The sequence below is a fragment of the Athene cunicularia genome (assembly GCF_003259725.1).
Source record: "Athene cunicularia isolate RWA chromosome 1 unlocalized genomic scaffold, athCun1 chr1_part1, whole genome shotgun sequence".
NCBI lineage: Eukaryota > Metazoa > Chordata > Aves > Strigiformes > Strigidae > Athene > Athene cunicularia.
Genome location: NW_020799091.1, coordinates 72140087 through 72156377, shown reverse-complemented (window position 1 = coordinate 72156377; position 16291 = coordinate 72140087).

Below are 16291 nucleotides of genomic sequence, written 5' to 3'. Positions count from 1 at the left end.
AGGGTTGAGCCGCGTCCCTCCCCCGGTCCCCGCTGAGCTGGTCCCGGCCGCGGCCGCCGCCCCCCGCAGTCGCGGCTCTCGACGAGCAGAAACACTCCTCCCGTCCCGCGCCCCCCGCCTCCCGGCCGCCGTCGGAAGGGATGGGGCCGGCCGGAGCGAGATTTCACCCCAAAAAGGGATTAAGGGCTGCGGCGGGCTTCAATGCCCCTGCACGGAGAGGTGGGGAGTGAGGGGGCTAACATTTCACAGGTTACTTCGCCTCGCATTTATCGGGGTAGTTAAAGGAGAAAAAAAGAGGTGCAGGAGAAGGAGAGAGAAAGAAAATCAACTTTAAGAGACTCCGGGTTTAAATAACAGCCTTTGATATTCTGACAGTAAAATGGAAAACACTTAACAGGAGTCAAGTTTTGATGTCTGAGGCTGGCAGCGCCCCCTAAAATTATATTGTCTTGCCTGCTGCTTCAAATTGGACCCAGGACCTTATAACGTCTCTCCAGTTCTTTATCTGCAGCCTTTCTGATTGCAAAACCATAATTGTATCATTTTACACCAGTCAACTCAGCAAGTGCCAGTGGAATAAAATCCACAAAGTGCACACACATACCAACTCTTGGGCTAAAGCAGTCTGTTCTTTGCAAGTTGTAAAGGCCTGCAAATTAAATACCAATTACTGGAAGCAATAAAATGTTTTTTATTGCACGAAATCTACTTAAAACAGAAAAGAATAGTCTGTTTATTTTCGGGAGGGGGAGGTGGGGGCACAGCTCACGAAGACATATATTGGCAGAGAAAGATTATGTACAGCGCCTGCACAGGGCCACAATGGACACATTCTACTGCTGGCAGCAGGCAGGGCTTCCCCCCATCTTATACAGAGCAGGGTTATGCAGAGGTGCTTATGATAGGGATTATTGTAGGTGAGACTTGGGGAGGTGGGAAGCCCGGGAACAGTAGCCCTAGGTAGAAGCGAGTGAGTGGTGCAACCGAGTTATACAACAGCAGTCCGATGTGCTTTTAAGCCCCATGCCAAATGAGCCTCCAAGGGGTCGAGTCGGTGGTGAGAATAACACAGAGTTATGGGGGGGATCTGCAAGGTAGTACACGAAGCAGCCCATCCTCTTCTCCTTCCCCTGCCCTCTCTTTCTTTCTCTCTTTGGGGAAGAATGCATTACTGGATTTCTACCTTTCGAGCAGAAGCATGAAAAGGCTCCTAATTCCCCACTGTACTCTTTCCAGCCCCCTCGGTGGGGTAGCCGCTGGGAGGCAGCCTGGGGGGGGTGCAGCCAGCAGTGTTCCCTGGGTACCAGCCCCACAGCAAGGCTGCTGTCCTCCCACAGACATCTTCAACTTTCTACAGAGCGAAACAACATTAGCAAGACCACCAGCAGAAGAGATGTATACCTGGATGAGATACCCTTGTCTTTGCCTGAGCTCAGCTGCCCTTCACTGTGACGCAGCACCACGTCTAACATAAAAAAAAAAGAAGAGTGGAAAGCAGTCAGAAAGACATGCTCTGGCTTTCTGACTGTGGGATAAGTGATAAGACAAACTTCATTTAATATGCTCAGCTCTCAAATTGCTCATTGGAACCTCTTTCAGATACATGCATCCCACTCCTAATTTCCCCAGTGTTTCATTACTCCTGGAACATCCCGTCCTTGTGGTTTTCCCTTATATTGTGCCCGTGCTTCACCCTTGGCTTCACTTAACACCAGGAATTGACTGTAGACAGGATAGGACACAGCCCTGGGGAGCACCTACCATGCACAGCAGGTCACAACATTTATGCTGACAGGGGCTTGCATTGTGCCTCTGTAAATAGAATTTGAAAGAGCGGGGTTTATTTTTTCCAACGACAGAGTCAATTTGAGGATTGCAAGCTTGTTTCTTAACATGACCCCATTCTAAGTGAACTAAATTCTCCAACTCACCAGATCATATTATACAGAGCCGGGCTGAGGCAACAAAGAGATCTTCCAAGCTAATTACCCACAAGCACGCACGCTTTCTGTAGATGAATTGGATTTAGAAATGCTTGAAGACTAGACTTGAATAGGTTTAGAAACACAGGGAAAATTGAAACTCTACCATGTGTTTTACCACCATTTCAAAGGTTCCCCATGCTTGCCATGTGAAATCTCCAACTTTTGAAACGCCTGATTTAAGCCACCCTGATGCTGCTTGCAGTGTGAAGCAGTGACTTGGGGCTGCAGGTTACCTGCAGCCTTCGCCTGGTCTAGGGCAGCTGTCACCCCAGAGCCTGTGCGATGCAGAGGGCCCTGGGCTGCTGCTGGACTCCAAGAAGGCTCCAGAGGAGATGGCTGGGCTGGGGAAGGTGGTGCCTGGGACACCTGGGAAGTTGTGAGGCCACTCTCCAGCACTAGTGGGGCTGATGTGCTGGTGGGGCTGCTGATGTCAGAAGCAGCAAAGTGGAATATTTTCCCCCATTTCCCCAAACTGGAGGGGCTTTTCGGTTTATTACCGAGTGGATATTATTTTTTTTCTTGGTTGTACTTTTCCCCACCTCTGCAGCAAGAAGTGCCCTGCCAGTGGTTTGCCTGGGGTTCGCTCACGAGGGCTCAGCTGCTTGGCAGTAAGGACATGGTCTTCAGAAATAGCTGGGCCTCCTGCTATCAGCCCCAAGGAAGTGGAGGCCCAGGGCTGACATCTGCAGGTCCCTCTGTTGCACTGGATCCTCATTTAATGCTGAGTGAGGAAAAGCTGGGGGAAGGAAAAGGTTTAATGGCATAGTAATGCTGCTCCTTTTGGGGCAGGGGGTGGGAGTCACTGTCAGGGAGAAGAGTGTTTATTCATTCATTTTTCCTGAAAGAGGGGAATTCTGTCTTCAACATTGCTAAATAAGCAGGACTTAAGCTGCTGTGTGCCCAAATCACACCATGTGCTCCCGTTTACACCCCTCAGTGCATGTCCACGTGTGCAAATATTCACCCATTGATGAAGCTGTGGAGGTTTCTGGTTTTGTTTAAAAATTGGCCGCCTGCAGCCTCCCCTTAGTTCCTCTGGGTATGCGTGAGCAGCTGTGGAGAGCTGCAAGGCTAGCCAACAGACCTTGTAGCCCCCACAGATGTCAATTAGTTTCTCTCGGGCTTCCTTTGGATACACTGGGGTCTTGAGACCTCCATGTGCTGACTTATTTGTAAAGCATGAGTTATTCACTAACTCCGTGTTATTAATTAGAAGATTATCAGCTCTCAGTGGTTCGCCTGACTGCTGCAGGGAGGTTCCAAGAAAATCCTCATATGGACCATGCTCAAGGAGACCATCAATTGATTACTGTGATGGGACACTCCTGCTTTCTGCATTAAAGAGCAACTGGAGGGATGCGAAAGGCTTTGGAGGCCCTGAGTGCCTTTCCAGGCTCGGGTAACCCAGAATGCAGTTTGCTGCAGCTGCATCACCATGGGTTGGTGAGAGCTGGTTGGTCGCTCGTGGAGTCAAGCCTGGGGACTGGGGCCAAAGGTCTCAGGAAAAACATGCAAAGAGCCCGTGTTGGGCTGTAGGGGAAAAAAAAATGCATAAACCCTTCTGGCAACTAGAAAAAGACAAGGAGCTAGGTGCTAAAAGTGCGAGGAGGAAGGGAACAGTTAAGTACATTGCCTCTAGATACTTCAGATTTTTAAACTAGTTAAACTGATGGCACTCCTCTGGGAATCTGTTTTAGAGGAGGCAAAATTGAGTGCATCTTTAATTGCCTAATTTTCTTCATTCTATATATTTTTGTATCCTCCCTGCACTAATGAATCCTTGCTGTGTTCACAGGGAGTGAAACTTGTTAGTATTAGCAGAGGTCATTGCGGCCTTTCTCCAAGCCATCACTGTCCTTCCTGTGACTCAATCAAGTATTTGGGAGGGTCGCACCAGGGAAGGAGAAGGGTCAGCTCAACCTGCCTGAAGTTTAACCACTTGTCTTTGAAATAAGGCACACTTTGATCTAAGGTGTCACATGAGGTGCAATATATAGTTAAATATATATAGAAACTTTTGTACAGAAAAAAAAAAAATAATCAGGAGGCCAGCTCTGCAGTAACATGAAAGTCTTGGTGTGGTTAAAAAAAACACCAGTTAAAGCCAGAAGGGGAAGAGTTTGGATACAAAAGAGGGTTTGGTGATGATGACGCTGAAGGCCTGGAATACCTGGTGTTTGTGAGCACAGAATCATCTAGGTTGGAAAAGACGTTGAAGATCATCCAGTCCAACCATTAACCTCACACTGACAGTTCCCAACTACACCATATCCCTCAGTGCTATGTCAACCCGACTCTTAAACACCTCCAGGGATGGGGACTCCACGACCTCCCCGGGCAGACCATTCCAACACCTAACAACCCGTTCTGTAAAGAAATGCTTCCTAATATCCAGTCTAAACCTTCCCTGGTGCAATTTGAGGCCATTTTACCTCTTGTCCTATCGCTTATTACTTGGTTAAACAGACTCATCCCCAGCTCTCTGCAACCTCTTTTCAGGTAGCTGTAGAGGGCGATGAGGTCTCCCCTCAGCCTCCTCTTCTCCAGACTAAACACCCCCAGTTCCCTCAGCCGCTCCCCGTACGACCTGTACTCCAGACCCTGCACCAGCTTCGTTGCCCTTCTCTGGACACGCTCAAGTCACTCAATGTCATTTTTGTAGAGAGGGGCGCAAAACTGAACACAGGAATCGAGGGGCGGCCTCACCAGTGCCGAGTACAGGGGTCAGATCCCTTCCCTGTCCCTGCTGGCCACGCTAGTGCTGACACAAGCCAGGATGCCATTGGCCTTCTTGGCCACCTGGGCACACTGCTGGCTCCTGTTCAGCTGGCTGTCAATCAACAATCAACACCCCCAGGTCCCTCTCTGATCTGTGGCTTTGCCAGGGATTTCCCATGTGCTGTTGAGTGAGTCACTTTCTAATCTTTCTCTGCCTCAGTTTCCCACCTGCAAGATGGGAATTAAACACAACATTTTGTCAGTTTTTCATTTGTCTGCCTTATCTACGCTGTCTATAAAGTTTAAGGCATTGCTTCTATTTTTGTTTTGTCTACTGCTTGGCAGTTTTGTGCTCCTTGGGGCCCTTAGGCATTTTCCATAACACAGATAATAAGTTTAACAGGTTCTCTCTTTTTTTACTGCCTTTGGATGTTACCGTACATGGCCACAAAGCTCATCACATCTTGTTCTCATGAGTCAAATGCAGGAAGGTATCTTCACAGCATCTCTGTGGGGTCTCTGCCTCTCGGCGAACAAGGTCTTAGCAGATTACATGGAAATAATAATTAATAATCACTGATGTCCACCAAACTGACCCATCTCATCTGTTCTGCTTGGAGGATTGGTCTGAACTACCAGTGACCCAAAAATAACTTATCTTCTTAAAACAGAGACACTAAACAGTGAAGTGGTTCCCGTGATTTTTAAGGGGATGATCCATGGAAAGAGAGGACCTGTGCAGGATCTAGACCTCACACTTGCTCAGTGAAGATGCATAAATCACTTACTAGGGTGGCTGAAAAAGAGCAGAGACCAGGCTTTAAAAGTGACCAGTCATTTATATGTCTCAGTTCCCTCCCTAATTTGAGGCAACGTGTCCAGATTTAAAACCGTGACATGTGTTGTCAGTTCCTGTTGTCTTCAACCCTAGTAAATTGTTAAGTATCATGCTCTTCAAAAAGTCATGTCCCACATATCTCCTAAATCACCAAAAGGTGAGGCACCTCAAATTAGAGAGTGCATTTGAGAGGGTAGGTTTAAGTAATTACAAATTGGTGGGTCGGGTTGTTTTTTTTTTTCCATTACAGCAAAAGAGTAGTATGATTAGATTGAATCTGGCAGACCTAGCTGGAACAGTTTAAGAAGTTACCATCAACAGCTGTTTACTGCTGTTCCTCTGCCAGAGGTTGCCTCTGTCTCCAACCCACAGAAAGAAGCAGGGTGAACATAGACCTTGGCCACTGCAATGCATGGACCAGTACCTTAGTTCAGATTTACTTTCACTTTTTGTGCCTATGCAGCATGACACACAGGCAGTAAGAATTGAGGACTGCTATATTCATAGTTTGGACAGACAAATGCATATGTAAATGTTTGGGACTGACTAATTCCTACTTTTTATGAATACGTGAGTAAAATGCATTGGAGTGGCCTGAATAATTTTCCTCATTTAAATTTTAACGTAATAGCTCGTGCAATTGTTTTTCCAGAAGCACACAGATGCAATTAATTTAAAAAATAACTTACTCATTAACAACCACTAAACATGGTTGTGTTATTTGTCCCTTACTTTCTAAGATTTTTCAAACTTGTTTTTCTTCTCCTTGTTGTTTTGTTTTCCCATGGCAAATATTCAGGCTCTGTGGACACAGACTTCATGTCGCTTGAGGGAGGAGATACAAAAATGATATTGTCCTTCAGAGAATCATAATGTGAATGAGAGAGAAGAAAACTCCTTTTGTAGTCTATCTGTGCATTACCAGGCAATCTTCCTACACCTCAAGATCCTTCACATTCTGATACATCATCCTTATATGATAGATTGGATGAAATGCCAAATGTAAATTGTGCACACTTCAAATTTCTATTACTTCTAAAGTGATTTTAAAATAAAATAAGTCCATTGGAAGAAAAATTATGTGAGTATATTTGCTAATCCTAAATTGTAGTTTAAGAAAGATTTTTGGCAGAGGGGGTTGAACAGATATTTCTTAACATTGATTTTGTTTGGTTTTGTTTTTGTTTTTTATTAGACAATTGATCAGTTATAACGGTCAACAATAACCATTATTTGCTGCCTCTGAGTTAGATGTGTGTGCAAACCAGGTGACTTTGTGTGGTTCTCCTTGCCAAGTTTAACAGAAGATGTCAGAATTAGGTCTGTTATTGGAAGACATTTTCAACATATAGAATGACAAAGTAATGACTTTCCAAATGGTTATCAAAAATTTTGAAATTTGTTTGCCAAGCAGAACTATTTACAGAATATTAGTAACGTTTCCTCAGATTGTTAAAATTAGTTTTTTACACAAGTAAATATAGATTCCTTAATCTATACCTTCCCTTACTATTAAACAAAATTTATTATTAGCTAGGAAATACACATATAGTCTCTATAGTCACATTCTTCAAAAGAAAAAAAAAAATGAAAGGCTTACATGACATATACAGCTGTAAATGCATACAGGTCAGTTGCAAAGCTGACCCTATTTAGAGCTGGACTACTGAGGTCCTTTCCTACCTGAATTATCTTCTGATCCTAAAAATCACAGCCCATGATTAACCATGTTTCTGATGCACATGCAGGCCATAAATCCCCAATGTAAAATTTGAAAGCCACCAGTATCACCATTGCCCCCAAACCAGAGCAGCAGAGTATACTCTATCCCTTAGTGAGAGGTTCGTTGTGGAACTGCTTGACACTTGTCAGTGGGAAATGAATTTAGATGCATCACCACACTTGAAATACTTAGTAATTGCCTGCCTGCTTCACTAGATGTTTTCAAAGGCCCGACCTTGGGAATTAATTTTCAGATGGGTTCACATGCCAGTTTCCCTATTTACATTTAGGAGTCCAAGCTCAGTCCTTGGACGGACATCCATGCTGCTGAGTGTACCATCACACTTACACTTCATTTGTGAGGCTTGTCTCACAAGGGGCAAGTTTCTCAAGGGATGTATTCAAAGCATCTAATTTAGGGTTTTTCTATGAAGCTTCCCCTAGCAGAATACCTTCAGGCAGAAAACCTATAGCTATCAACCTCTGAACATCAGTGCTTAAATTAGGTATCTACTATAGCCCATATAAACAGCTCCTCTCCTCTACCTCCAGTCATAATTCCTCTTCCATTCCCCTCCCTGCTCCCAAAGAAGAGAATGCTACAGTGAGTCCATACTGGGCACAGCCACATGTCTATGCCAGCTTTTTGGCTCAGACCAGGAGTGTGCTCGTCACATAAATCTGATGACAGGCACCACTGGAAGCTGTGCGCCAGGACCTGACTTGGTGCACACAAATCAGTAGTGGAAGTTCATCCCCCAGGACCTGACTAGGTATAGATCTAAGTAAATCCCCAAAAATGCAGATAACAGTGCCATTTTTCTCTAGAGATCAGCTCCTGCTGGGATGGGATACTTGCTGATGTAGACATAGCCAGGATACACTCCCCTATTGTGCTAGTACAACTACCTCTGTCATGCCTCTGCTGGCAGATAGAGATGAGATGGCTCCCAAGAGCTTGTGCATGAAGTACTGAATAAGGGATGTGTTATCCCTCAGAAAACCATAGGAATATCTTTGTTTATTCAGATATTGTGCTCTCTATATCTGTACCTTTCACTGAATCTAGTGAGCAATGATGTCTCATGCTGAAAGCAACTGAAGACACCCATTAGCAGTACATTGTGTAAAAACAAAATAGTTCTCCACTATATAAAGTACACAGATGATGCTGGTCAGCAGCAAAGTTTCCTTGCCCCAAAGCAAGGTGCAATATAACTCTGAACTCCTTAAAAGTGAGAAACTGAAGCCTGTGGAGAGATACCAGACATGGAAACAGCTGATAAACATTTTAATAACAAGAAATGTACTGTTTGTCAATATAACATCTACACTAAAGTGACAGTTGCACTAATAATTGTTATTTCTTTGATAGGATCAAGGTAGTGGGACTGTGGAGAAGAGTAAATAAAAGATCTTGTAAGCAGATCTTCTAGGCCAAACACATGGCTCTTCCACTGATGCTAAATACTTTTTATATTCAGGTCTCCTTTTGTGGAGAAAAGAAGAGAGACCATCAGGGACATGTAGTCTGAGTGGAAATGTGAAAATAAACCAATAGATTTGCCAGTCTTGTTATTTATAGACCTGCAAACCCATGTCCAAAAGCCTTCATCAGTCAGAGTGGGTGCAAAGGAAAAAGCAGACAGCAGTAGATTCACTAAGTGTCAGATAACTGCTCCCAACACAATCAAGCAGAGATTTCTGTGAGAGTGATGCAAAGCTCAGACCTCCAATAAAAAGGTCAAAGAAGGATCACTAGAGAACTGTAGAAATGTCTCATGGGGACTACCAAGTTCTCCTACAGTTATCTATGGTCCTGTATGTGTGGAAATACATAATAGAAATATCAGGATCCATCTGAATGGAGAATGGATGGGAATGGAGTGTGGGAGCACCAGATGAAAGACAAAGGTAGAAGTGATAAATGGTTTTAGCACCTACTCTAACATGTTATTAAAGTTATGCCAGATCTACCTACAGCTTCTCACTTCTGGAAAACAAAGGACAGCCAAAATAGACAGGGGGGGGGGGAACCTCAAAACATTCAGAAAAAGGATTAAAGGAGGAAGAAAAATCCCAGTGATGCCAGAGGTGGTATAGGAAGGAAAAAGAGAGAAAAGAGGGTCATTGTTGACAGCTCCTAAAAGGGTGTACTTCCAAAACCAGAACATGACCATCAGTCCAAAACCCCAAGAGTTATAAAGAGGAGTCACCAGGCAGTGCCTCCTGTTCTGCCTCTCAGGGAATCAGGAATCCAGGAATATCAGCTGGGCTGTGCAGACCCAAGACCTGGGGCTTGGGATCCTGTGGGTCTGAGAGCATGAACCAGCCAGAGCAGTTCTGCTATAAAATAAAATCTCCTTCCCTTCCTAGAAGGTCTCAGCTTGAACGCTTACTACATTGTTACTATGAGTCTGCAACAGTATACTACCTTAATTAACAGAGGTGGGAACAAACAGTCCAAGGTTTGGCATAGAGGTTTTAAAGGGAAGTTTATTCAGGTTCCTGCATCCCACAGAAAATACTGACTAAAGTGTGGAAACAAACAGCTATGGTGAAAGTCGGACCCAAATCAGGCATTTCTTCACCCCTAGCAGCAACATACTGCAAAATTAAAAGTCTGATTAATGAAGATGACATTACGATAGGCAGTCCTTACAACTCATACATAATTCAAAGGGTAAGTTGAAATACAGGTGTTGATAGCTTAAATGCACACTGATATGGAACATGCTAAAGCGGTAGTGGAAAGGAGCATTTATAAGCATTGAAAACAAACCATTTCAACAGGGTGGCTCTTCACTGGAGTGGAAAATGCAGAACTGTAACTACCTAGTGAAACACTGGTGTTAAAGGCTGTGAGAACAAGAGAGTCTTAGCTCAATAGCTGAGGAAGCTTCAGGCCATCAGTGCAGGTTCAGGCAACCAGAGCCTCCAGGGCCAGGAGCGAGCACTCAGTGCAGATGCTGGCGTTCAGATTTGGAAGGTTTTGCTGTAAAACTGGCCTCTGTCAGGGACAAAGAAGGCTACAGAGCAGAGGTGTTTCTGGCCCCCACTGCTCTGCTCAGCTCCAGAGAGCCTTCTTTTTAATGCACTTTTCCTTGCTTATTCATTTGATTCGCATTTAACCTTAGCAGAGATTTGTTTTGACTATTGGGAGAAGGGGAGTAAGCTCAGGCAGGTGCACGGGGCTTAACTACAGCTTCAATAGACTTGGTTATATATGGGTATGTTAACTAAAAGGGAAAAAGAAAGAAATTGGAAAAAAAAGCAAGATACCGAATGTTTTAGTGTTAGACCATACATCCTTAATAATTATCTTTTGTACAAGTTACTGGAAGCAGACTGGAGATAAGAGTATTGAACTACTGAGCTTGACAGGGAAACAAGTAAGACCTAAAAATGGAGTCAGTACGTATATTTTAAATGATTGCAATTCTTTTGTGCTTTAACTCATCAGTAAGTAATTTTTAATTTAAAAAAAAAAAAAAAAAAAAAAGGTATTTAAAATTCCAATAAAGCCTGCCTATAATGTGATTCTGAGATGTGTCATTGGTTTGAGGTATTCTCAGATGGGTCATATAAATAAACTGGTTGAAAAGTGTCTGGTAGTGATTCAAAAGCATAAACAAGGCATGAAGGGTTTTAGGATTTTGTGTGTGTGTGTGTGTGTGTGTGTGTGTGTGTGTGTATCTATTTATTTAGGCCTCTTTTGTCCTTCTAACAAAACTCACCTTTCCCAGGGTCCTCTTTTTCCACAGGTTTCCTCTTATTTGGTCTGATGTCATCCACAGACCCTTATTCACTCCACAGCATTTCCCCATGCTGAATGTGTTTTTACAAAGATTTCAGGGTTCCATACATTTCCAACAGCTCATTTTGGGGGAAATAAAAGCCCTAGCTATTTGAACAATAACAGAAGCCATGGAGTTGAATTTATATGAGAGGTATGATGAATAAACAGGCAAAACTCCACTTTTGAGTACCCAGTGAAAGATGTAATGAAATTCCACAGGAATAAATGGAATTACTCCACGTACAGACCCCTTCAGGAGGCCACAACCTGATCCCAGAATGGTTAGAGTAACCCGTGGTTATTCTGGGCACGTGCCACCCTGGTATAAACAGCCACAATAATGGTGAGTTCAGGAAATTTGTAGTTATTTTTATAGTGTGGACTTTTCCCCCCAAAACCTAGTTGATTGATAATGCCCAGCGGCGACAGCAGGGACCGCACACATGGTTTCCCCACAATATTAAGCCAGGACACTGTTCTCAGTCCTCAGATGTTCCCCAAACATGACAGAACTGCGACTGAGCACACAGCACACTTCTTGCTCACTGCTGTCTGCCACCCATTACCTAAATTCAGTATGCCCACCCAGGCAGGTTGACCCAAGAACACTTACTCACACAAAATGTGCACTTATCAGCTATGTAATGTATGTAAAGTATAAACTGTAAAAGCCTCCTATGAAAAAAAGTCCAAGAAACTGTGTGCCACAGAATGTAACCAGAAAGAAGAAATTATTACATAAAATATCAGACTTCCCTGTTTATTTTGCCTGAAGTGAGTGAAGCATGAAGAGCAAACTGAGAATGTAGCTGATGAAAAGTGAAATTGATTTTAAATTAAATGTGTAAATTAATCACATTTTAAAATGTAACACGGAATGTGTTGGGTAATGAGAAGTAGAACTGCATTCATGTCACTTCAATTTACTCATTGAAAAGGTAGGTGTCCAGTTAAAGCTGGTGGTGCAGGCCTCCTGTCCCACACTGCATAAAGGGGCTATCCCCCCTATGGAGGAATTTGTCCTGTTTCATATATCTCACCCATCTCAACCCATGCACATGCCTCAGAGGGATAGCGCAGTTTCACTTTCTGAAGATCCTTCTCTGCCAACTTCAGCAGAATCCCTAGCAGTTCTCTCAAAGTCATGCTTAACTCTAAAGTAGGATATGATCACTTACCACCACCCCCCCCATGCAATACCATGGAGTTGAAAGTTATCGCCTGCCATCTTCATAGTTTATTAGGAGTAGCTATAACACAATGTTATTCTGGTATCCATGTGCATGGCTGTGGTGCATGCTCTACCGATGATAACACCCAAGGAACAAACCCTTTCAGTCATTATAATAAATGTAAATGTACCTATTGCCTTCTACTGAACCAAATAAGACCCACTCATGTACGTATCAGTCACTATACTCCTGCTTCTACATTATTCATACACAGATCACTACGTGTACATACGCATACAAAAAAGTGATTGCATTTGTATACCTTTACATGTAAGTATCTCTGAATGTAAATAATACAAAAAGAGTTTGCACAAGTATAGACTAGAATCTTATGATTTGAGGATCTCTAAAAAGGTAGGTAATCTATCTTGTGTTTTTCAACAACAGCTGTTTCACAGTCTCTGTGGCTTTATCTACCAACTACCTTGTACTGTCAGGTATCGCTGAAAAAATATCAGCTTTATTCATGCCTTCTTCTGCAGCAATGCTTTACAATAATGAAAATATTAAAGGCACATGGCTCATTTAATCAGCAACTTTGCAAGTGTTTTACTTACATCAACAAAGAACAAATTGTTTTGAGCATCTGGTATCTAGAATACAGCATAAATTATTCAAATCAAAGCAACATAAATCTTTGTACAGCAAAGGTGAAGCTGTAGAATTCATCGCTCTGTGTTACAGCTTTGGATAGGACAATGACCTCTAATCAAAACTCCTCAATACAGTCCTTACTCTTAAGATGCCAACTTGCCACTAAGGACCTGATTATCTATAAATTTATGGGAACCTGCAATAACTGGTGTTTGCCTCCTGATAATGTCTTCTGACACATATCAGGAGATTCAGCTGATCTGTGTTAGAGATTATTGTACAGAATCTGCAGTTTATACAGGCAATGAGTAGACAGAAGGTCCATTTGAGACCTTTAGCTATAGAGAAGCACACAAGGAAAACTGTTTCCATAGAAACATGCCCCACAGCTGTAGTTAGTATAGGAAAAATAGTTTTATGATTATTTCAATGAAGTTCTACCTTTTGTTTTCAATGCAAGATATATACAATAGGTTGTTTCATAGTGTGATCTCAGCATAGCTAAGGTCTTACATGTGAAAATCACCCCAAAGTGAAGGACCCCGTGTTCCTCTTACGTGTTCCTAAGAGTTTTATTAGATTCTGTGCACAGTGTCCACTGCAGAGTGATTTTTCCATAAAACAGTATTGCTTTTCTGTATTTATTCTTTGTAAAATAAATGCTTACTTTTACATTAACTCACAAAATTATACATAAATTTATCAGAAATTCTAGATAAAAAGCAAAGGACCAGATAATGTTCCAACAAATCTAGGGGAGGGATGTCTAGAGATTCCAGGAGGAGATGAGTCAGGCCAAAGGACAGCTATAGGAAAACAGAGGGTGGGCATGAATAATTTACTAACAGTTTGGCAACATCTTCTTTCCATTCAGGTCATTTCCGATTTAGATGGAAAATTTCTAACCAGTTCCCTGGAAATGACATCGTTGGTGCATCTCCAAACTAGTTAATCCAAGTTATTTTTTAGGAGACCTTTTAGTCTGGCTTCTTCGCTTGGCTTCAAAGGCACAAGGCAGAATCCATCTTATGGTGGTATGAAGGCAGATCCACACATCCAGTTGAGATTTTTCTCCCTCTAATTTCAAAAGTGTTAATAAGGCTGCACATTCTCCCTTCCTGCCTGGCACGAGCATGGACTTTATTAGCTGCTTCCATGTACGTATGCAATGCACAGAGTAATATGACGCTTGGATTTTTTGGAAATGAGTTTGAAATTAGTATAGCAGAATCGCACCAAGACACATTAAGAGCTGGGAGATGCATAACTAAGAGCTGGATTTTGTGCACGAGTAAGTGAACAAGACCAATGAACTAGGATTCAACACTGAATGTGTTGAAATCTGTTGCCACATCAGCTGCGACACAGTTTTTGTGTGTTTATGATAGTAAGAGTGGTTATTTTGTTTTCTGTGTCTTTTCCAAACAGGATTCAAATCACATCCTCCTGGACAAATTTTGCTTGTGGGCTTCATACTCATGGAAACGCAAAGCAAGGTGGACAGATATCTGTCTCAGTGTCTCTGAAAGACATATTTTTCAGAAATCATGTTCCATACAGTGAAGGGAGACAGATACAGATAAAAGATATTTAGACAGTAACATATAATAGTTTACAGGGAGGGAGGAAAGGTTCTTAAATTCGATATGACCCCACATACTATTTAATAGAGCTGTGCTTCAGGGGCTCCACCTGCCTGCCAGTGGTCTCTGTATAATGCTAATTTTTCAAGTTACATGCTTGAGTTGGTGTTGAAGAGTAGATGTTGTCAGTACACCCAAATGACTCAGCCGTGCTTCAGAAGTAATGTCCTACAACCCACCAACTCAATAAAAATTAGGTTCATAAATCCCAGGCAACTGATACAGAAACTGATTTTTGTGGATCTTGTAGTATTACTGACATTTTAGGTAAGGAACTTCAAAATCTATCTCCTTGATTGGTAAGAAGAGTCAAGCAGTGGCTTCACATTTGCTAATCCTACAAAATACCACAATAGCACTATTGAAAAAGAAATTGGGTAACATTTTGTGCACATTTTAACAATAACATACTAAGACCGTACCATTATGAACTGGTTTGGTTACAGAAGATTTGAAAAAGTACTTCAATAAAAAATAACTTAATAATCCACAGTTCAGTAAGACGTAACAATTCACATGTACCGGGCAAATAAACACTCTCACATGCCTCCAAAGCACCTCCAAGGAAAAGTTTATTTCCAAAACAGAGATCACTAGCTTAGTAATTTTCTTTTCAAGTTTGCAATATGACCCATCTTGTCTTCCCAGCAACTACAGCAAGGCTTCAAGAAGATTTTCCTCATAGTATTTAATTTGTTAATGGGATTTGCATGCACCCTTCCAAAGAAGTATCAAGAAAGTTGGCCTCATTGTTCATGATGGCCAGACAAGGGGAAGAATAATTGTGTCATACAAAATCTATCCATGTTTTCCCCACAGAGACATAATTACATGTTCAAAACTTGGAGAGGTGGAAGAGCCAGCTCAGATTCCACCTAAGTCTGAAGGATTAATCTCTATGTCAATTCTAATGGTACAAAAGATCTGAGTGTAATTTCCTCTTCTGCCTTGTGGTATACCAGACTGCAGAAGATTGCATGTATTATTTTAAGGTTCTCCAGAGAAAATTTCCCCAGGCTTCCCTACTAGGACATTCAACCACAGTACAGCATTTAAGGGGAAGGGCATTGGAAGAAACAGAAGCAGAGTACTTAAGGAGTATAGGAAGAAAGTTTCAGAGCAGGCAGAGATGATAAAAAAGGGAGCAAATTCATGATCGTATCTGAAGATGACAGAGGAAATCTTGGCCTGATGAAAGGAAAACGCAAAATTCCCACTGACTCAGTGGAGCCCAGAGTTTACTCCAGAAGGGAAAATTGTTCTGCGAGGGACAACTGTCAGGAGTCTGAGATACATCAGCAAACTGAATTGCCAAGTTTTCATAGGAACTTGATGGCCACGAGCCAATATTGGTAGATGCACAGAAGAAGGGAGTTGCAGTGGAAAGGGTAAACTCTTGCTTCTGACAGAATCACCAAATAGAGAAATTTTTATAAAAGGTAAAAACAGAAACAGCTTTGATTTGGGGGTGTCTCGGTGCAGGCAAGGCATATGCTTGTCCTCACTGTAAACTGACAGGACTGAAGTAGCTGCAAGATAACACTGAGAAGGGACCCAGACTGCTTGGGATCCTCAGCCATTGATCTGGGCATGGCTGAAACTTGTGTTCAATGTGGAGGAGCCAGATCCACAGCCACAGCTGCTCCAGCCTAAATAGCTACTCCATCACAACAGAGATCTCTTTGGCTGCTTCTTTCAGGGTGGTTTCATGGAGGGGGGCTTTGCCTTCTTTGTTTTCAGGAAAAGCATGAAGTGACTTC